At 33.4% G+C, this 25078-nt stretch overlaps 1 long non-coding RNA gene across 1 annotated transcript in view; it reads left to right on the top strand.

Moving 5' to 3' along the window:
• Positions 1 to 3423: 3423 nt before the first annotated feature.
• The window catches only part of LOC134796630 (uncharacterized), a 207278-nt gene continuing 185623 nt past the window's right edge, over positions 3424 to 25078 (top strand). Inside the window, exon 1 of the long non-coding RNA XR_010144981.1 lies at positions 3424 to 3494. This is a non-coding gene — a long non-coding RNA (uncharacterized LOC134796630). The remainder of the gene's footprint in view (positions 3495 to 25078) is intronic.

Genomic DNA, 25078 nt, shown 5'->3' on the forward strand with positions numbered 1-25078 from the left:
GACTATAATCCACTCATGTATGAAGGCGCGTGTCTAGTAGATTTTGACAAAAAACAATTTTGTCAAAAAGTTATTGCAATTTGGACTTTAAAAGGGTTAATTTAGATGCGATTATTGCTTTTGAGATAGAAGATTTAAATCAAATTGGAATGTAAACTCCAGGGCGTGATGTCAACGCTACTGTTTAGCGTTGTTTAATGGTTTCTGTAACACCCAATTGATCATGGATTGAATCACAACTATAATATGGAAATAAATTTTACAAAGGGACATGGGAACGTGAAGTGAGCAAGATTGTGCGCATTAAAATATAATTTAGGACATAGGGTTTTTTTATTTATTCCATGGGAATATCATTTCATCACCTATAATTTGCATTTTGTCAAATTCATATTAATATAATTGAAAGATACTGACAATGCAAATACCTATTAGAAGTAAAGCAGTTTTCATATTTTCTTGATTGTATATAAGTAGGTAACCTGTATACTGTATACCGTTACAAGATCTAGTTATCGCCATCACAACTTCCTTTGTTATTTTGAGTAAGCTCCAAAATGTTTAAAGGTGTAAAAGTAGGTACCTACATATTATGTAAATATCTTTACATCGAAACCGACATATTGCATCGCAACTCGTGCAATTGGTGTACAGTTAAAAAAAAAGTTACCTACACTTTCGACCCTTTGCTTAAAACGATATATTATATACCTATATGAGGGTGTTAGGTTATCAATGTGCTACTTGTATCGGAGAAAAACAACGGGAAACGGAACAAGAACCACTCCATACCCTAAAACATGGTCTATTAGTCGTCGCGGGTCAGTCGGCCATCGATCAATGTCCCGACTAATTCCCGGGCAGGACGATAGGAAAGTTAAACGCCCGCTACGTGATGCTGGCCCAATTGGATGTTTTTCTTCCCCCGGGATTATTTAGGAGTGGACAAATAGAGGATGTGTCACGGGATGATAAGTGAAAGGAGTTGGGAAGTGGATACGTGGTAGGGTTGGTTTTAATTACTTCGGAGTGGTCAGCAAGAAAGTTTATTAATTTAACATAAAGTCAATCGAATCCGTTTTATACTATTTACTTTCGAGCACTTAATTATCTGCGAAAGGAGGAGGTATATTATATTAAGAAATTTAAAGATTCATTTATATTCAAATGTAATCATAAACGGCAAATATAATATTTAATAAACCTACCTTACGTCACAAATACTACGAATATCTATGATCAATCAATATTAAATCCAAGTAGGTACGTCAACCAATTCAATATGTAGATATCTATTTTCTCAATTATTATTGATTGGAAAGACAATACTCACCTCTCTCACCGTACCTAAATACATACATACCTATATTTCTCCTCATTAGTTTCGGAAACAAGCCAAATCGTCTAATGACGTTACAATTCCTCAATTACATCCCCTTGAAGGACTTATCTCGCGGATGCAAATCCGGCTAATGACTTTTACAGCCTCATAACCTATTTTCCTTCATCATTGAAATTGAACCTTCTTGGTACGTTAAAAGGTGTAGTTTACTAAAACCTTTTTCTACACGATACGTAGTTGCGGGAGTAAGAAGTTGGAATCCAGCATCGACGCATCGCATCGCAATTAGTGTAAACGCGGCAAAGCCCTTGATCCGCATCCAGATTCGCGACTCGCTAAGCTTGTGTCTGTTGTGACGCTTGGATTTTAACAATGATATTGTTCTAGCTAAGATCAGAATGGAATAGACAAGACAGTGGGTATTTAAAAAAAATGTAATATTGCTTGTTGTTAAAAATCTAATTTACCTGTAAAATGAACAAAAAATTACAAAATTAGGTAGGTAATTTATACTGATTAAAAAAAACAAAGTTCTCTTAAAAGAGAAATAATCTTTTGTTTATTTTTCACTATAACAAATAAAACCAAATATTTTGTGTCAATAACTTTGTTAGTTACATACTAACTAAATATTTATAAAAATGTTAATGAATTAAATTAATTTCTTCCGTTGTCAATAGTAAATTATAAAGGTTTAAATGAATTAATTAATGAGGTAAAAAAAAACAAATTATAATTACACACAATATGAAGTTAATGCGATTTTCCTGAAGACTTTAAAGCCTAACTTTCTTATTTTATCCTTGTAGGCACGTTGACACTTTCTACTTCTTTGAAGTATTTTGTATGATTCTTAGAAAAATGTATCCAAATCGTTACTGTACCTAGTTCAGATTTTTGACCCTAACAATAATATATTGTCGACTGTGAATGTCTACTTTATTCAGGCCCTCTAATTATTGAACTTAATAATATATTTGTCTTTGTTCCTCAGAATATCCAACACTAGCAACAGGCCGACTAGCTTGTTGTTGTTAATACCTAACCCGAACCCGGTTTACCAAATCTACTATTGTCTATAATGTCTATTCTAGCGAATAAAACTCCTTGTATTCATTTAAGCCAGGACTTTTAGTACAATGATCAAAATTAGATTTCATTTAATTGGAACTCGTGTCCTGCAAAGTTAAGGTGGTCAGAGTAGATTTAATTTCCTTTACCATCAATCATATTTAGCGAAAATATGTATATTGCTGGATAAAGTCTCTTCATCGCTTTTATACTTTTAATAATGTTTTATAGCATTAATGTTTAGCAATAGTAATAGATGAGTAAAGGATGACTCACGTTAGATCGGACCGTGTCCGGGTCGGAACTTCCGGAACTTACTTTTCTATGACATGACAGGCGACCACGTGATGCTTTCCATAGAAAACGATGCGCTGCCTGGAAATTCCGGGCCGGACACGGCACGGTCTAACGTGAGTCATCCTTAATCAGAAGTTTTCTTATTTATTCGTGAAATCTTTATTGACCGAAGCGAAGCGAAGGTCTACGTTTTGACTCGGGCATTTTGCTTTCGTATGTCCGGATGTTCTCCTCTACAGGTCGCAATTCTTAACCGATTCTCGTGAAATTTTGTGACCGAATTTTATGACTAAATAAAATTTTTTTGTCAATCCGGTTTTTGGAAATTTTTAAAAATGGCGGAGTCGTGATACCTGGCGCCTAAACAAATAGTCGTATCGATATCATAAGACTTTTTTCTTTTTGAAACATGTTTACAGAGTTAATAGCAAAAAATGCAGAAAAAAATTATCGCTGGTTTAGGCGGTATTTAGATATTTAATTTTAACTAATTTTAATTTGGGAAGGAGTAGCTAAATTTCGTCAACCCATCTAAGAACTATTTGGCTCAGTTTGTAAACGTTCGCTTTTTCTGTTTGCACAGAGGGTCTGGGTTCGATCCCCAGTAATTGTATGCTGGGATATTATAACTTTTTGTGTTTTTTTACACATAAATTTCGTATTGTTTTTCTTTAATTTACTATACACCGTGTTTTTATTGAATTCCGTTAACTTCGGGGTATAGTTAAGTACGTTTATAAGAACTAAATGGCATAGTTAATTTTCAAAAAAAAATTTTTTTTTTGTTTTCTTTTTTGTTTTTTTTTTGTTTAAAAAGTAATTAAATGTAGCATATAGCGTTGTTGTAACACGGGCATTACATTTAACTCAACCAAACAATTGAAATCTGTGACATATCAATGTCATTTCGTACATCAATCGACCGAGATTGTACTTAAGTTTAGTAGCAAATGTATGAACTCATTCTAAACACTAATCAATATGTAAGCCGGCCCTAAGGCAAGTGTACACGCTTGTAGAGGCCTTATAGTAAAAAAATAAATTATGGATTATCTCCGAAATGGACTTAATTAGAACATCGGTGTCTTTGAGAAAGTTACTTGATTTAAGCTCAGGAATGCACCCTTGAAATTAACGGAAATCAAAAAAAACACGGTGTATTTAAAGCTCTTAGCACCATGTTATTTCAAGCTCTGCTCGCGAGGTCTACAGCTCACAGAGCCACTAGTATACATAGTTATATTTTCCGCAAAATATTGAATATGAAACAAGCAAAATCACTTTTAGCAAACTTTTTAATTCAATTTAACAGTCCGTAGTGCTTTGATGAATCGAGAACTTGATAACGTTTATCAAGACGAAAATGACATATGTTACGGTCAGCGCCAAAGTCACATGCGACATTTTTCTATTAAAGATTTGTAAATTTGATGGATTTGAAGCACGCGGCGCAACGCATCGCTTCCGATGACGCAACGGTACGAACAAGATAATTCGATGATGTATTCGAGTAAAAACCGAATTTTCGTAAAAATAGACACGTGTCATTTCCTGTTATATGCATGGGTAGCGTAGAATTATGTTTACTTTATTTTGTAATGAAATTTGGAAATTAGTTTTCAAAAATTTAGGTACTCACTTACATCCAAGCAATACTGACAAACTTATTACCAAAACATACCTTCACCAAACCACAATAGAATTTACCGCATGAACTCCCATGCCGTAATATCCATATCAATAATGGACTAAACACTTAACAGTAACCCACGTATCCCATAAATCTATCAAACCGATATCCAAAACTTCCCCATAAGATTACCGTTATTCATCAACTTGAAACAATACTTGGCTGTCAAGGAGTGAACAAGTTGGGACTTGGCAATACGTATGTTAATGTTAGCAGTCCCTTTCTGCCGGTTTATTGTTATGGTAGCGGGCCCTAAGATGTTTCTTGATAGAACAAGACCTTCGATACACACGGACTGATGGGTTGTAGAATAAAGTTACCTATATCCTACCTCGCATTGTCTATATTTTTTTCATATCCAATATTATGCCACCTCCTATCGGTGTTAATGCATTGATTTGTAAGTTTGGTATAAATAAAGGTTTTACAGCGTTCTGCGTAAATCACGATATCTCTTTGTCCATACATGCCACAATAATAACTCCTTCCAAACAAACACAACTAGTTGAAAGAATAATTATTATGCTCCAGGTCCAGCTATTATAGTGGTTACCTACATACGAGTAATAATTATTGTTGAATAATGCCTATGTATTTCACTACAAGTAAGTATTTTACAAATGTTAAGTAAAAGTGTTTAAGTATTGGTTTCATGAATTCTGAATCCCTGTGTTTGCATCAAGCGAACCATATCTAAGAGCTTCGGTGCCCGATCCAAATGTTTGTGAAATTCAAAACGGGTCGTTTGTACGTCAACGACTTGGGCCGATTTATTGAAGTGATTTTAGAGTGAATTTCACATTTATTGCACAATTCAATGAGATGTTAACATCGTTACAGCGTCAATCAAATAAAACAAAAGGGGCCAAACAGCCGTTTTCTATCTGTAAATAAGAAGCAAATTGTCCCTTAGGTAAAAGATTGTTCTACTGTGAAAATCTTCTAGAAGAAATATGTTTTATTATTTTTATTATGTTAAAGTAAATATTTATATCTTATGACATGACAAACTTATTAAATCATAATTTTAACGGGTCTATCGCGAATTTTATTTTTGTTTATTTTTATTTCCGGCGTTTCGACGCAAGTTACATATTTTGTCATGGCTGCGAATTAACTGATACTGCAGCAAAATGTCAAAACAGAGATTTATGTAACTACCCGACGAAAAAGTTGGTTGTAGACATCGTCATGACCGCGATGCATATACGTAACCTCACATAATGTATTTTGCGCTTATCCTGTAAAAATCTAGTTACTTGTAGTACCTAATCGATTCCATCTAATACCTTTTAGCGGGCACTATCCGCAGTGCCCATCAATTCCTCTCGCAGCCAGCATTGTGACAAATATCAAAACGTTACGAACAAACTGTTCCATTAGTCAAATTAATTATTTACCATCTCTCAGGCTGAGACATTTGTCCTTTGACCATATTGTAGGGTTTGCAATTTGAGTAAGAGGTAAGTTGTCGATGGCGCTATTAATTCTAACATTGTGATCGTGAAATAGCGTCCCGTTACTAAACTTGGGATGAAAGGTAGTTTATCTAAGAGGGTTTGCTTAATATTTTGGATGAATAATTTTAGCACCTATTTATGATCAATATCATGTAGCATTAAATTGGTTTTCATAGTTATGGAATTAATTGTCTATCATTTATCACTTCCATTATTTATTACATTATTTTTCCAATAATGTTTTAAATCATTAATCAGTGTGTCGTTCAACTATTACTATTAGTAATAGTTAAACACATAATACGCTTGATATGTAGTAAATACCTACTTGAAAAAATAGTTTTTTTCCGTAATCTCGGTATAATACCTATTTCATCTTAAATTTTGCTTCATCCTTCATCGACAATCCTTCCAAGCTCTATTTCCTTAGCAATTTGATATTCAGCGCAATCGTAATCTGTCTGTCTGTCGCAAACAATACTCCGGAATACATTAAGCTGGAGTCACCGGCAAAACCGCGCTTACCAGTTTCAGCTTCCTTTGATAGCTTGCTACTAAATTACGCTACGCTTGGATGACTAGCCGCAATTGTTTCGTCTCGACCAGTCAAATTAAAGGAATCTAGTTTGATATAATGTGTTGTATTTGAACCGTAAACTATTTACCGATACTTACATAGGAAAATACAATAATATACGTCAAAGCTTTTTTTAGCGTGACCGTTATGCATTTTTCCTGTAGACATCATTCAATAAATAGTCTTAAAAGCAAATTTTTTTATCAATCCTCATATGCATATTCAAACCTTATACATACTTCTGAAAATCTGCATGATAAAAAAGTACAATGTAACTTAAGCGTTTTGTCCAAAAGAAACACGCCCGTTTTCTGGAACGTTTTTAACCCATATTTTCTTTCGTTGGTATCTAAAATTAAATGTGTAAATAAATAAATATTATACGACATTTCTTACACAAATTGACTAAGCCCCACGGTAAGCTCAAGAAGGCTTGTGTTGTGGGTACTCAGACAACGATATATATAAGAACGATATATATATATATATATATATATATATATATATATATATATATATATATATATATTTATATATATATGTAAGTACTTAGTAATTATTTATTAAAAATACATATTAAAAGACGCTTTACATTTTATTGCTCCCACAGTGATCATAAGAAAGCCTATACATAGGTACCATTTTTTCCGAAAACATTTATTATTAAAATACAAAAGCTTATCCTATCAATAAAGTAAGAATAAATTGAACCTGTCATCATAATCCGGAATTGGTTTCCAAACATCAAACTTTAAAAAGGAATCTATGATTGAATCAACACGCGATAAATCGGGGTTCGCTAAGGGTTCCCTATTATATTCTTGACGTGGAACTATAAAAATGGAAATGACTTATCATCTAAAATTGGGTATTTTACCTAACGCCCAACAACATACATATCTTCTTTAACACTTTTCAAATTTCCGAGTTCTAAGGTTTTGTGCATTGTTGAACTTTTTTAGCCACTAGACGTGTGTCTAGATTCTAATACCACATATTTTATAAAAAGATTACTATAATAAGCAGCTTTACCATAGCAAAGCATTTCTTGCGAAAGTCTGTTCAAATAAAAAACAGTGCGTTTGAACACATTCCTATTCCAGTAAACTCAAGCCTGCTTACTTTCTATTGTGCTCAAAGCAATATTGAGTGTGAATGTAGGGGCAAGTAATTGTGAAGATGTTGGCTTCGGATTACGGAGGCCCTGGAGGGGACATTTGAGGGATAAGTGATACATCAGTGTCGGTTATGTGGTACGGCGTTTGTCGTTACGGCCACGGCTTCGATGTGATGTGAGGTTTGGCTGTTGTACTAGACTAAAACAATATTGTTGAAATATTTTATTTTCATATTTAGTTTTAATGTTTCATTTGTGGTACTTAGTTTTATTGTTAATGGTAAAGCAATCCATACTATCCATACTAATATTATAAAGACGAAAGTGTGTCTGTATGTCTGTCTGTCTGTTACCTCTTCACGCTTATGTCGCTGAACCGATTTAGTTGAAATTTGGTATAGAGATAGTTTTAATAGGATAGTTTTTATGTCGGAAATCATCCCTGAAGAGAGTGCAGAGGAGGGTGGAATTGAAAGAGTTAATGAATTGCCTAATAATTGAAGTAAGCAATGCGCGAATTGAATGATTGCTATTAGCATTATCCAGGCGCTATACTGCTATTTTTGTATGTAGTTAGAGATACACGCAGTGAGAAGTGAAAAACATTTAATAGGTATATTATTATAAAATTACACTATATCATATCACAAGGAAAAATTATTGTCTAGTGACAGGAAGAAAAACGAACGCCACAGGCCTTGACATATTTTCAAATTCAAATTATGTGATGGCCAGCGTTACACTTCCAACATATACCTACTTTAGCTGCTGTCACTAATTCCACGCAGACGAAGTCGCGGGCAAAAGCTAGTAATAAATAATTAGAATGATAAATACGTTTAAATAGAAATACTATCTATTATTTAAATAGCAAAATATTTTCACAAGTCAACAATAAGCCAAAAACGTGAAAATAAATAAATAAATTAAACAACTTCATCATATGGAACGCATTAAATTAATAACAAATAATATTGTCAAAATACATTTCTGTAGTCCCTTTGTTTACCTACTGAAGGGGAAATAATTAGAGCAGATTCAGAGGAAGGAAGCAAAAAAAAGTAATAATTCATCAGGTAAAGGAAGATAATCCAGAAATTTTAACAATAGAAAACAAGAGAATTTTATACACAAACGGGATATAAGGAAGGGAGATGAGGCAAATTAGCAATTATGCTATGAAAAATTCAGCCGAGTGCCTTGTTTTAAACTCAGAGTAGATTCTCGTTTTATTTTGCGAAATCTGAGATCAGATAAACAGGGAACGTATGCAGATTATTTAATTTTAATTGTGTCTTTTTACGATGTTTTGTTTGGAGCTGGCGGTAACGATGCAGAACATTTCCCTCGAGGGAGCTGTCTGATAATATTACTGTGATACCTGATACTTTAATGTAATGACATACAGCGATGAGACAATATAAGTTGATATAAGTAAATAGAAATATTTTTGGTGATTAGTTTTAAAATTACATTACTTATACCAATCAACTTGGATATACATACGAGTATAGTGTACTTAATTAAGTATAAAATGGATTTAGTTCTTCAAAGTGTTTCTAAGTCTTAGTGATACAAACAAGTCACCAAATAATTTCATGAATACAGTGGTACAAATCGAACTGCGATCAATCATAACACTATAAAAGAGATTTGCCAGAAAATCCCCAAAATTTGCAACAATTTCAGAAAACCTATTATTACACATCTCACCCTACAAGAGCAATGTTATAAATATGCAGCAGGGCGATCGGTCCGCTCGAGTGACATGCATGGTGCTTCAAGTTGTCTGCGAATTAAGACAGATGGCGTTGATCAAGGGCCTCTTGGACTGTAGGGGACAATATTTTCTTCTCGGTTTTAGTTTCGACTTATTTATTTATTATTTTATAGTAGGTAAATATAAAATAACAGGTTAAATTAATGAAAATTGCTATTTTGTACAATTTAGTGTTATATCGTAGGAAAAATACAATTGCAATAGTAAGTATAATGTAGATGATTAATACCGAATGAATAATAAAAATGACGTCGACTAAGCCAATCTGGTTTACGAATTTAACAAAGAGAAACGCATAGGTATGTATACTTACGAGTACTTAGCCAAGAAACACGTAATTTTTTTTATCGAGATGTCCAGCATCTATAATTATCTCAAACTTTTTTTCTAATCACATTCCAACTTGACTTATATCTACGGGGATATGAACCGTGATTACCTTTTGTATTACAAACAATACAAAAGGTAATCACGGTTCATATCCCGGTCGATATAAGTCTAGTGAAACTAACCGTGAATCATTCAAAACTGTTACATTCCAACTTATTATTTTCAACGTGACAGCTAGGTACTCCGTATAAGAATAAACTGTCATGTGGACCATCACTCGACGCCAAGGGTATAATTATTACTAAGCTATTGGCCTAAACTAAGATATTGAAGATTTTGGACATTTTGGATCACAATTATTTAAGACCTTTTTGACTTTAGTTCAGTGGTTTTACTTACATTTTCACCAAAGATATTTTAAATGGAAATCTAAAGCAGGTGACGGTCAAAGGGACTATTGTTCTATTTACAAATTCGAAAACATTACCTTTAGAAAATTAATCCAATCAGCGGACCGTAATTACAAATTTCTTGTTTCGCGAACAATTTCGTCAAAGATGCTGCATTGGCTTTGAAATATTTTCCTTTGAGCGATTCGTCAGTGCTTATTGGTGCATATTAAGATTGATGCAAATTGTTTTGAAAGTTCTACCTATTTATAAAAAACCTGCCAAGTGCGAGTCGGACTCGTGCACGAAGGGTTCCTTACCATGGCGCAAAAACGGCAAAAAATCACGTTTGTCGTATGGGAGTCCCACAAACTAAACATAGTATCGGCATATCGCATGTAGGTATCTAGCGCGAACTTTAACAGATTCCCTGTCCCTATACAAAAATAAATTCTCAAAGTTATTTTTCATCGATATTACGACAAGATTGCGTTTCGACAAGATTGCGTGCGGGTCAAAGTGACACTTACTGAGTGAACACTGTGTTATTTTGTCTCCCAATTATTAAAAATAAATATGTGTTTAAACGTATCAGTGACCGACAAAACATATAAATTACCTTTGGTGAAACACTCAAGATCCGTGTAGATACCTACAAAACACTCTGGTGAGCTCTTTTAAACACATTTTTGAGCAAATATAAATGATAATAAAGTCCGTTATTATAAAAACTACGCACACATATAAACATTTTCAAAACAACAGACAAATTTACCTAATTAACTAAATAAAAACAAGGTATTTACACCAGCTGATTTGACGACAAACGTCTACTGGAGAAATGTCACTCAACCTGCGCGGAGGGATGACAGATGCGTTCAGAAACACGCATACATACTGACAGTGATACGTTTAAGGAGACAGTTATCATTTGACATTTATCTTTAACTACTGATGAAATAAACTAATAATATGATATGTTGAATTGAATGAGGATTTTAATATTTTGTGTTATTCATTGATATTACCTGACAATTATTTATTATAAAAATGGATCATACACTACGAGACGAACGGAATAATGTTACAATACGGAGAAAGATGTTTAGGTCACAATCGAATGATAAATTGTATGATAGTTCCAGCCTTGACTCATCAAACTCTGATCGCGCTAGTAAAAGCTTAGATCTCTCAACATATATAAACTTAAGCGCAAATTACACTGACATGAAAGAAGAAATTGCCAATTTAAAAACTCAAATTGAAAGCACGAAATCTGAAATCGTCAATTTGGGTCTTGAAAACTTAGAACTAAAGAAACTTCTACAGCGCCAAGAGCAGCAAATTTGTAGCCTCAAAGAAATATGCACAAAAAATAATATAACTCCAAAGAAACATCTTACTCCACTGAGGAAACAAAAAAGGCGATTATTAACGGACAGCTTTAGAACTATTTCGACATCAGAACAAGAGACAGACCCAGAGGCCAAAACTTACGTCTCATCACCTGAAACAGAAGCCAGTCAACACACGAATAATGGCATAACTACGGCAGAAACACATACTCAGCCAGAACCAAAAGAAGATGTTCAATTAAATGGGAAAATTATTGTTAATGAAAAGGCGGACATAAATTTAGAACATGACACTGATACAAGTATTCAAATAATACCAAGTCCACCCATACCAGCTGTACTAGAAGAAAAAAACATCAAGCAAAACAGCGAAACTGCTACTACAGGTACACATGTCCAGACAACACCAATAAAACATATTGTCAACGAGACGTCAGACCAGCAGAGTCAAATCTTAGACCGTGTAAACAATATGCAAAGTAAGCCATCAAAATCGGCGAATGCTATAGAAAAGCCAAGGACACCTAGCAAAAAAATTTGGATTTATGGCACACAACAGTGCACAGGTCTAGCACTGGCAATAACAAAGTCGAGGAGAAATACGAAATATGAACATTATGCAGCACAAGCGATGATAAAGCCGGATGCTCCCACGGAAGAGATTATAAACAGTAGTGCTAACGAAAATTTCATGGTAGGGGATAAGATTGTTTTAAGTGTAGGTGAAAATGACTCAAATCCGTTTAAAGTTACGAGTGAGCTTAGCTACTTTGTTATACATAACAAACATATTCCTATCATTATAGTAAATGTTGTTAAAAATGATTATGTAAACCGAAACCTACTAAACAAACATATGAATTTACTATGTAAAAATTATAGTAACTGTCATTTTATAAATATTACTTCACAAAATAGTGATGATTTCTTAAAAAAGCTGTGTTATAAGATAAACATCACAATTGACTTTCTGGATTATGAACGCACATATCTTTGCCCCATGATGTTAAAAAACCGTTTGAGTTGCCGGTATCCTAAATCCAAGTCATGTTCCAAAGCTGTAAACCACTCTGAGCCAAAAATAAAAATGACAGACCAAAGGCTAAAACAAAAAAGTATAGTAGATTATTTCAATCAAAAAGCACCTGCTAAGGTCGCATGTAAATCAAATCAACCAGTAAATGTTGTAAATACTCACAATGATGAAGCTAAAGTTACAGATCCTGATTTTTTTCGTGACTAACACCAGTCTGTTAAATATTATGCATCAGAATATAGCAGGTTTTCTAAGTAAGAAAGATACTCTACAAATAACGCTCAATGAATTGTCGAGATGTAACACAAATATTGACATACTTTGTTTAAGCGAGACCTTTATTAAATTAGGTGACGAGCGAAATATACAACTCAAAAACTTTAAACTAGCTAATTCATTTTCTAGATCAAAGATGAGGCGTGGAGGGGTCTGTATCCTCTGTAGAGAATACTTAGATTTCAAGGACCTTCCTATTTTTGAGACCTTATGTCAAGAATTTGTCTTTGAAGCGTGTGCCATCGAAGTGCCTTCACTCAAAAGTATTATTACGTGCATTTATAGAACACCAAGCTCAAATACTTCTACGTTTTTAAAATTACTCGAAGAAGCGCTGACAATACTTCGCAAAAAAACAAACAAGCAAATTATATTAGTTGGCGATTTTAATATAGATCTACTTAAAGAATCTAATGCTGCTGCTGAGCTAAATCGAATAATACAAAATTATGGCTACATTGTACACAAACGAGAATCCACGAGACAAGGGGCCTGCCTAGATTTACTTATCAGCAATGTTCCAAAGGCCCTAGGTAAAAACTTACCACTTTGTTTATCGGATCATGATACAGCACAATTATTGTCCATTCCAGTAGCTAATAAAATGTTACCTCCAAAGCACTGTTTCATAAGCAAACGTGACTACAGTCCAGAGAATGTCGGTAAATTCTTGCAACATCTGGGTAGCTTATCATGGTCGGAAACATTTAATGGACAGGATGTTAATGCTGCATTTGACAGCTTTCATGACATGTACACCCTCCTCTTTAATTTATGTTTCCCTGTTGTACGTGTGAGAATAACAAACACAAAAAAACAGAATGCTTGGATCACAAAAGGCATTAAAAAATCCACAGCCGTCAAAAGAAAACTACGTTTCAGTTATTATTACTCGCCTAGTGACCGCTCTAAGCTAAAATACTTGAAATACAGTAAGTTACTTAAAAGATGTATCTTAACAGCCCAGAAAATTCAGAATACGAAAGTAATCAACCATAGTAAAAATAAATGTAGAACAACCTGGACTCTAATAAAAAAAGACACCGGTCATAATCTTAAATCAATTCTGGATAAGACCTTTGATAAAATTAAACACGACGAATCAATAATCACGGACCAGAATACCATTGCGGATTTGTTTAATGATAATTTTGTCGATTCAACAAATCTAAATAAGGGAACAAATGGGTCTTACTCTTATCCATACCGTATAGAATCAGTAATATCCAGCTTATTTTTACACCCGGTGAGCCAAGATGAAGTTTATAAATATATAATGTCCTTACGTAATACTAATTCTGTGGGCTTTGACCAAATACCCACTGCTATATTAAAATACTCAGCTTTAGTCATAACGCCTTTGCTGACTCATCTTATTAACATGTCTTTTGCGCGGGGAAATTAAAAATCTCCGTAATCAAACCCTTATACAAAAAAGGAGATAAGCAAAATATTGAGAACTACAGACCCATCGCCCTACTTTCCGTCATATCAAAAGTCTTCGAAAAAGCCATGCACGCCCGTATCGTAAGCTTTATAAATAAATTCAATGTCCTAAAACCAGAGCAATACGGGTTTCAAAAGGGAAAATCCACTACATTAGCGGTTTTCAATTTAGTCCATAAGATATTAGAACATGTAGATAAGAAAGTGCCATGCACATGTATTTTCTTTGATATGAGTAAGGCGTTTGATTTCGTGGAGCATAACTTACTTCTTTTCAAGTGTTACCAATATGGTCTTCGTGGTAAAACCCATGAATGGCTGAAAAGTTATCTTTGCGATAGAATACAACATGTAGATATAAGTACTCTATCCGATAAAAATGAGCTGTGTTCGGTAAGATCCAAAAACAGACATAATAGAGTAGGCGTCCCACAGGGCAGCATCTTAGGCCCGTTACTCTTCTTAATTTATATTAACGACTTACCTGATGTATCAAATCACGATTGTACCTTATTTGCCGATGACATTTCTTTGATAGTACCCCTTAATGATAATTATAATAATGAAGAATATAATAATGACATAAACAATACTATTTATACAATAATTAAATGGCTTAAATGTAATAATTTGAATGTAAATATTAATAAAACTACTTATGTGCAATTTCACAACATATATGGCAAAAAACAGGACCTAAAAGTTGAATATGATGGAAAAACTTTAGTAGAGAATAACCAAGTGCCATTTCTTGGAATACTTTTAGATGATAAGTGCTCTTGGAAATCGCACATCGACAAAGTATGTGGAAGAACAAACAGCTTTGCCTATGCTCTTTGGCGTTTGACTAAAGTAACAGATAGACAAACTGCTATTCAAGCATATCATGGCTACATTTGCTCAATACTTAGATACGGGATTTTGATATGGGGTAACTCGGTGCATATAAATAGACTTTTTATCGCACAAAAACAATGCATACGCAATATTTGTGATGTACGACAGCATGTATCTTGTAAACCTTTATTCAAAGAGCTTAAACTTTTAACATTACCATCACTGTATATCTATGAAATGTGTATTTTTGTAAAGACAAATCCAAACCTATTTAAAAAGGTGAGTGATGTGTGGAGCTTTAATACCCGTTACCCAGATAACTTGTACTTGCCGAGAATAAAAACGAAATTATTTAAGAACAGCTGCTATCCAATGGCCATCAGATTATTTAATGCTCTACCGAACAGTCTCAAAAACTTGTCTTTAAGGGAACTGAAAAGAAAACTTTCGCAATGGTTGCTAGAAGAATGCTTCTATTCTGTTAACGAATTCCTGAAGAGAAATGAAATTGCCCGTAGCTATTAAGTATTTATGTAATTAAATGTATTGATTATGGTTTTGTAAAAATAGTTTAGACTAGAATAAGTGTTTATATTTGCATGTCTTTACTGACAAAGCATGTGAGACTCAATACCTCTGTTGTAAATACCTTTGTAATGACCATGTTTTTAGCAAATAAATTTCTGATTGCTGATTTCTGATTTCTGTTCTGTTTGGAATCCTTTTCCGTCATGCTCCACAAAAAAGGAACTCGTGAATTCAAGATTCGTTATAACAGCGTAAGTACAATGACTCCAAAGTTATGCCATGTACCTTTTACGTTACCGAATTAAGGTATAATATGTACCAATAAAAATGCTTCTTTTATTTTTCCCTTCAAACAATACCGTATTCAAAAATATACCTATCTAAATAAGTTTGACTTTAATCAACATGGAAGATTGAAAATAAATGTAATCCCCGTAACGCTCGAAAGAACACGTGCCGAAATGTGTCCTCACATGCAGTATGCAAATTAAGTCGCGAGATAAATCTGCATTCATAATGCTTTGTGACTTTTTAGGCTATAAATTGAAATGTTTGTTTTGGCTGGGTGACTCTATAGTTGATCATATATTGAAAATATGCGAAAATTAGAAATTCTGGTAATAAATCATGAGAGTGAATTACAAAAGATACCTAATTCAATAAATTTAGAATAATCTTGGCTAAGACCTTACAAAAAGGTATAACTAATCTACTTTATATGTTCTTTTATTTCTTTCATTTAAAAATCTTGTCCATTTTTATTCCATATAAATTTTGCGTTTGTAACTGCAAAAAACGGCTAACTAGGTGGGAGGATGGTGGTTGTTTCCTTAACCTACTTAATGTTTCTTATGGAAGTCATCTAACACATATTTATACTACCTAATATACAATTGTCATATAACACTTTAAACTCTCGCGTTTTGTACACATATTTAATTAAACAAACCACACACGGACACACGGTGTGTCTTTCCGTGACCACAGCTGGTGCAACTCAGCTGAACCGTCGGAATTAAAGGTAAAAACAATGAAATTATATCGCGGTAGACCCGTTTGTGTAATTAAATATCTATACAATTGTCCTTTATCGTGCAACAACAACACCGATGCCATAAAATTATCAATGATGCACATCGGCACTACTTTGAAAAAATCTCGTATTTCACACTGCTACTCAAAGGTGAAAGGCAGTAGGTAACTCTGTATGCATCTCATCAAGGATACCACATTTTTCTTTTGATTGACAGAACAAGATACGAGTTTTTTTTTTTCAAATTTGTGCCGACATCATGTAAGTCTCTTGTCTTGTATTTTCTATTTTAACAAAGTAGTCAGGTAGTAGCCTGCTTTGTGAGTAACAAATGCATCTTTCATTAAAGCACAGCGATATCGGAACAAATTATCCCCGGCTGGAGGGTCAAGCAAAAAACTGAGCGCAAGATGTCCAGCGCCGTTTGTCTTCATTGCGGACAGGTTTATGAGGGGGGTGCGGTAAATAATATCAGCGCGAAAACGTCATGTAACATTCATGGGAATTATTGGATGCACTATAGGCTGTTCTGTTAGTACAGGGTGGCCCAAAAATGCGTTGACAAATATTTTTTACGAATATTTTTTCTTACTTGCACGTCATTTTAAAATTATAATCAAAACCTTACTTTAATCATTTAATTTAGTTAAATAAACGAAACGTATTTTCTTTTAAAATATTTTCCTGTAAATTTAATACACAAAAGAAAATATTTGTTAAAAATACCAACAATAAATATTTATGCCACTGAAAACAATTGTCAACGTATTTTTGGATAACCCGTTTAATAATAAAACCACAAATAGATAAATTTTTCATTGTTTTATGTATGTTTTTAATTGAATAATCAATGATCATTGATCATGTGTAAACTTAGGTATACTTATCGTAAGAAACTCATATTCAGCCTGGTTGCCAATAAAGTAAATTAATTAATATAAACAGATTCATTCCAAGATTTGACTTAGAAATTAGAAAAATTGCCACTTAATGGGAAGTTTTCCGTTAAGCTTTATGAACAATTATTTAGTAAGTATTTATTTATTATCAAGATAATAATGAACCATTAAGAAATTCTTCTGAAAAAAGCATTCAGGAAATATTAAGGTTCTTTATTTGACGACGTCACCCTGTATATTAAGGACGCAAGTATACCCTATAACTACCTCTGCAAAGGAATTATCTTTGTTTCTATTGAGCCTAACAAGAATTATGGCGGGGCAGCTGGCGCCGCGTTGAGGAAGTGCGCTCCATGTGTGACCAGAGCTGTGCATTTGATTGTGTCTTATAACTTATAAGGATGGAGATTGAGGCAATTTATAGGACAGAACAGGAAGTATAATTCTGTTTTCTGGGACCCCGATTTATAGATATAGGCCGGATAGATCGAAATTCATGGGTAAGAACATACAATGTTACCTTACTCTTAATATTGACTCCGTAAAAATTACCTGGGGCTCAAACTACGTAACCATTTAAGCCCGTGTAATCATTTCATAAAATTGATCCTAAACGTATTACCGTATTAGTAAAAAAAACGTATTAGTAAAAAAAATACTCAAATTGTGACATTGTAATCTAATCTAGCCTATTTTATTTTTTATTATGAACCTGATAATTTATTAAGTCCTATTATTATATTATTATGCCTATTTATAAATTTTGATTTCATTGTTTCAAATATTATCGTCAATTATTTATTTACTGTCTTGAAAATATTTGAATGTACTAACATGTAGCAATAGCGAACTGAACCTTGTTTACTAACTAAATAATGTTCTGAATGTTGTATGGAATTTAATGTTCTGAAATAAAGATATTTTATTTTATTTTAGATTTATTTATTACCTACCTACTTACAAGTGATTCTAAATAATAAATTGACCTTGTAATCTCCAGACCTTTTAGCTCTGCCTCATCCTAGTCAACTCTAGTAACTAAATTAAGGTTCCATTGTTTCATTCATGCCAAGGTGCTAAACGTTTTACCCACTTCTGCGTAAGCCGTTTATTCATGTACGACAATGTAGGTAATAGTAGTTTATGTGACTGCTACATAATGAAAGGCACTAAAATACGAGTGTGGGTTTATGAAACGAATGAAATGAGTTTCATAATAGTATCACACGAGTGTTTTAATGCCTAATTATGTACAGTTACATACACTGCTTTATCTACACACATATTATAACTTTCTATGATATATTCACTAACCTCATATTACAGCCGACATTGGGGCCCTTTCCTCTCTGGCGGAACTCGCGGATATGAGATGGCGTCTCCGAAATATCTTTATCGTACATTTTACACGAAACTTTTGTTATAGTTACTTTAAAAACAACAAAACAAATTATTTTTTACTTACAAACTAATTAAAAGATAAACTGTACGTCAAATGGCGGCAAATGAAAACTTTTTTCACGCATGTCACGCATCCGTAGTTTTTTTTTTAATTCAAAGACAAACTAGAGTCGGGGTCGATTACCATATCGTCCGATACCAACTTACAAGCGAGATTTGTCAATATTGTATGCAATTGCCATTTGATTTCGAATAAAACGTCATCTCGACTGATATTAGAATAGGGGTCAAATCAAATTGCTTTTTTTTTCAGAGGTGTTCGAAATTTGAATGTCATTACCAAATCGATTTTGATATAGTAATGAAACTATTACCACATTTTCACAGATAAGAAATTTGCTGTAACAAAACAGTTTATCGTAATGTGGGGCATTATTTACGGATTTTGAAGGCATCATAGAGAGTTTATGATATGTGTGTAGATAAAATGCCTTATATACTTATAAGAACGTTTCTTTTTTTTCCTTTATGGTAGCTAGATACGTTTTTTCAAGACACTCTTAAGAATAAATCCTTTATCTTCCGACTTTTAGAATACCTAATTAAAACCTAGTAATTATCAGCAAAACTTAAGGATAATGTAAATAAATTCTGGTCAAAGAAACCTTTAACTTAAGTAACATGGTGAGCATTAACATTTCAACAGATGTATCGTTCGCCTCTTAAACCCCGATCAAAACGAGATGTGTAATAACACCAAACGATATTATGATAATGAAATTTGGAAAAATATTCACCCCAAAATTTACTAATCCATAGTTTTGCCCCAAAATGCGGTTGGAAGCAACTATTTCTGCTAAATTGAAGTAAAAGGGAGCTGTAATCAAATCACTGAATGCAGGGATAGAGGGATAATCGAATATTATGATCCACTTTAGTTTTTTCCCCGGTGATGGGTATAGCGGTAGGTAAATGATGAACGTTCATTATTATTCGACAGACATTTTTTTATGAAACTGTAGAGATTTATGATTGAATTATGAGACTCCATGATAAATGATGGTGATCCATGATGGTGTTCAAATTAATTTATTTATTTTATTAATTAGCACTACTTGTTTATACCTATAGGTATGGTTATATTTAGACATGATAATAGCCATGTTGTAATTGGTATACTAATACTTTAATTTCGTACTGAAAGGTAATTAATTTTAGATAAAAAATATTGAATTTCCTTGTAGGTACGGTTTTTTAAACCTAATAACCTACAACGTTTTGTAGCATTGCTCAGATATAAAAAGCAAAATTCTATTTGCAAGTCATAAATCACATATTACCTGGCAGATTACCAGGCGAGTCGACCAACCAAATTATCATTGCTACATGCTGCGTAAGCAAGAATGGTATTTATTTCAATAGCATAAGATCTTTCTAGTCTCGCGTAAACCGCGTTTAAGTATGAGGATTTGTACTCTAGTACAGCTATAAAAGGTAGTAACAGTGACAGAAAACAGACTTTCTACTGACTTTTTGTGTAGGATACAATCGCAAGGGTTGAGCCGCAGACAATTTGTCATGTGACCGGCCAAGCGTGGTGGAAGACGATTCAGATTCCCTTTCGGGGATTTGGAAATTTGTTATTGTTACGCTCATGTGGGTTTGCAATTGTATAGGTTAAGGTACCTATGAAATAATACAAATCTTTTGAGACGGCTATAATCTTAGAAGGGGTTGTGAGAGGTAATATGCAGGAATGGAACAAGAAACCATATTCCTTTAAAAATAAACAATATTGCATATTGCATATTTAAAATGCGTATATTTCCTTATAACATTATAAAAATCAAATGCAATATACAATTACTAGTAATACTTAAGCTAAATTACGAGTATTGTTTGTATTTCACAATTATGTAAGTACTTACCCAAATTACGTAAGTACATTTCAGTAATAAAAATTACATATGTATATGATAAGCGAAGTTTCTATACGTACTTAAAAACGAAAAAAGCATAAAGATTATCAGTTTAATATCAAAATGATTGTGTGCCTGGATGACCATTACAATTTCAAACGTTCCATGCAATAAAGCCCCAATTACTAATAATTGATGCCATAACAAGCATCCAATACACGGTCCCCATCGCTATATTTTCCTAATTAATTAACATTTATTCTTTTAAATCATTCATACGATGCCTCTAATCCCTCATATGGGATGAAATAACATGCGTGTGGGGTAAAACCCGAGTAGAAAGGGGTAAAAATAGGTCATGCGGACATGGGCTTTAATCTGTTTAATTAACATGGTAAAAAAGGTTCGATTTTCACCCTACGGGCTGATCTAATGATGTGTTAATCTTTACCGGATCGAATGAAAACATATTATGAAGCCAACCGTAATACCAGTCGACAGAATGAGGTACGGCGAATAATGACTTCCGGTAAAATGACTACCTATGTTTTTATTATATGATTATTTTATAAATAACTTATTAATGCAACATGTTACATTTTAATATAATAATAATCAAATTAACAAAAAACTAAAATTTGGTAAGCAATACCCGTTTCGTCGACTTAAAAGCAACAACAATTTTCATACAACGCCAAAAGTAGGTAGAACGAAATGATGACCAATTAAAATTAAATGATCGCCTAGGTAACGGGGCCTTAAAATTTGAAGCCAGATGAGACCAAATTGTCTCATTTCATTATATCTGAGGACGTTTGTGAAGGCAATCCCGAGCGGTGGCAGTTTCGGAACACACCTGAGACAGGTTATCAAAGGAACTGTGATGCAAGTAATAATTTGGGAATTTAATAAAATATATAAGGAGTAATTTTATAAAATTAAACATTTATTTACACTAGGTAATCAAATTAAAGGTTTAGTGTAGGTTTCAGGAGCCTATATTAGGTATATCTCCGATCTGATGGACGAGAACTGCTTCTGCCAGGTATAACAGAAAACGGTGTATCAAGTAGACTTACTTACTCAGACTATATAAAACTTGACGGCCTGCTAGCCTAGTCGGTAGCCTACAAAGGAGGTCCCGGGTTCAAATCCTGGTTAAGGCATTTAAAATTGCGTTCATCACAAATATTTGTTCTTGAGTTATGAATGTTTTCTATGTGTTTAAGTATTTATTTATATATATCAATTAAATATATTGCCGTGTGGGTACTAGCCACAACACAAGCCTTATTGTGCTTAGTGTGAGCTAGGTCGATTTTTGTAAGATGTCCCCATAATATTTATTTATTTTACTAGGTACCTACTTAGATACGCCCCTAACTTTAATTATAAACTGAAACGTGCGCCATCTATATACGCTAATAACGCAAATTAAAAATGGCCTAGTCCAGAGCACACAGACACTGTAGCCAAAATCGGTCAGGAGATCATCATCATCATCATCATCACATCTTTAAAATAAGTACCTAGGTATATGTAAAAACAAACTTTTTGTTTATTATTACATCTATTCTTCATAAACTTAGTTTAAGTTTCCACTTTAAGTTTTCCAAGTGTATCGTTCAAAACAATTCTTTTACATCGTATACTTGTAAAAGGTGTTTAGGCATTTTACAGAAGTCCTTAACACAATTTACCCGGAAGTCGTCAGAGGGCCAGCGGGGCGTTCACGCGGAATAGCCCCGTTGCAAATTCAGATTAAGGGTTGGTTACGTGGTTTTGATTTGCAAAGAGTTTGGAAATTTTGAATTATTAGATTGTTTGTAGCTGTTATACATTAAAAGGAGTATATTGCTAAATAAAAAGATCGCCATATCACTAATCTGTTTTGATAACAAATATTACCTAAAGCGTGACAAACAAATAATTTTTGAATTAAATATTTTGTATCCTTCGGTAAATTCCAAATAACGCCATTTTGTGACTACAAAATAATTCAAACATAAAATAAAAATTGTAATCAATACATATTTACTGACATGTACTTACTCCTTGTACAGTCGACGTCAAAAATATGTTTACACATTTGCACTTTACTCATTTGTAATAAGGCGAAAAATGTAAACATAGCTTTGACGTCGACTGTACTTACAACATATTTACCTACTGAACATTTAATATCAATATACAGGAGCACCACGCTACATTTAATCTTCCATGAAAACAAAAACACATCAGAACATTTCATCAAAATTTCATATTCACAGTCATTTGTCTCGAAAGAAAACAAAACAATTCGGTATTCACCGCGTCATTTTCGCCCCTATTTCCGAGTTATGAAGGCAAATGATTTCTTGCTCAACTTGAGCACATATTTAGGAGTAATGACATAAGAATAAAGCGATATGCGATGCGACGGTATGCGTCAATGCACCTTCACAAATAATTGACATAAAAAGTTTCTTGTTAAGTGTTATTGTTTACCTGCATCATCCTGCATCGACGCTTAATAATGAATGTGGGTTACCGTAAACATAAGTATTGTCATGGTGTACGCAATTGTAAATAAACAATTATAATATTCACATTTGTTAAAGTTATGTAATATTGTTGTTTCAAATAAATGTAAACAAGACAAGTTATCATTAACTCAAACTTCTTATAGTATCTATGTATTTCAATTAGCACGACACGTCTTGCGATAACAACCTACGTGGATACCAAATCTGGCATTTTTTGGTCTCCAAAACAGTAACTAATAAGATGCGATAGAGTAGGTAGCTTCAATTATCAGCGATACTTTACAATTCAAATTTACATCACCCGATATTTCTATCCGCTGCTCGTCTATGGTGTACACCATATTGTTTAGTTCATTAAAGGTGCGTGCAGGCGGAAACCGTCTCCGGCGGATCTCTTTGGCGGCAAGATCAGTAGGCTGTAGGTTGCCCACAAATCTCACATTCATACGGATAATTTGGTTATTATTTAATGTTAATATTATACGTAGGTACGTTTTATAAATATCGGGTTGATATAAGTACAATGGATGGTATAATGTGTGATCGATGGTTAATATTTTACGGTAGTTGCTCACGCTAAAATTAGCTTTACAACGCTCATACTTCAAATAAATGACTGCTGAAAAATATTTTTCATAAATTAAATATACATTAATAAAACTGATCTCAGAACAAAAAGCGTGAATGCCCTAAATGGGTTTTATTGTTAGATATATGTTAAACCACTAGTCCCCAAGATTCTCAACGACATGTTGCCCCCACACACCTTTGACGCACCGCACGAACAATCGCATGCAAACAGAAAGCTACCCCAAGGACTGTCTCAAAAAGATCAGTCGCGCTCCCAAAGGAATAAACCATTTTTAAAAGTATACCAAAACCATTAAGCAAGAGTAGTTGACTCAAACAATAATATGCCTTATGTCTGTAACTTAAGAACCATCTTGTATAATAAAGTTGTGGTTTCAAATACAAATTAACGAGATGGGTTTCCATGGTTGTTTTTTTATTGAGACGCCAGGTTTGATGAGCATTTTATTGAAAAATCAAAAGATTTTTTGGTGGCTGGTTCCATTGTGTATGGGTTAATTAATCAGCAACTGTGTTTTTACGGGGATTGATTTCTATTGAATAAGTAAAGAGGTTTTCGTGACAATCTTCATTACAACAGACCTAGTAGTACCTACCCCTCTTTTTAAATATTTCAGCGGTTCTGTTTTTTATTTTCCAGTTTGCCTAAAACGTGTTCAACTGACGCGTTCAAGTTATACCTATTATTTCTTTCCCACTATTTCTATTATTTTATGGATATAAATTCATAAACACGAATTTATATCCATAAAATAATAGAAATAGTGGGAAATATAAATTCTGTATACAATAAACCGGCCAGCGTGTTGGGTCAGACGCATAACGGAGGGTTCCGTACCCTGATATGATATAAAAAGCCACACTCATAAAAGGGCCTATCTTCCCGGCACTCAGGTCCTTTTAACAAAAAGAAGTTTGGAAAAAAATAATTCATGGATCAACCGATTAATTTCAAAAGAATTTAAATGTTATTTTTTAGGTATATCGATATTTTTTGTGCCTGTTTCAAAAGTTAGAGGGGAGGATACATTATTTTCGCCGTGCAACGCGATTATTTTCAAAAGTGTTCAATTGCAATCTAAAATAGTTTTGGAAACCATAATAAATATTACTTATTTTGATAGATCTATCAAAACATGATATAGCATATTTACTGTTTTTTTTTACTTTTAGTTACAT

This window comes from Cydia splendana, chromosome 1 (assembly GCF_910591565.1).
Source record: "Cydia splendana chromosome 1, ilCydSple1.2, whole genome shotgun sequence".
NCBI lineage: Eukaryota > Metazoa > Arthropoda > Insecta > Lepidoptera > Tortricidae > Cydia > Cydia splendana.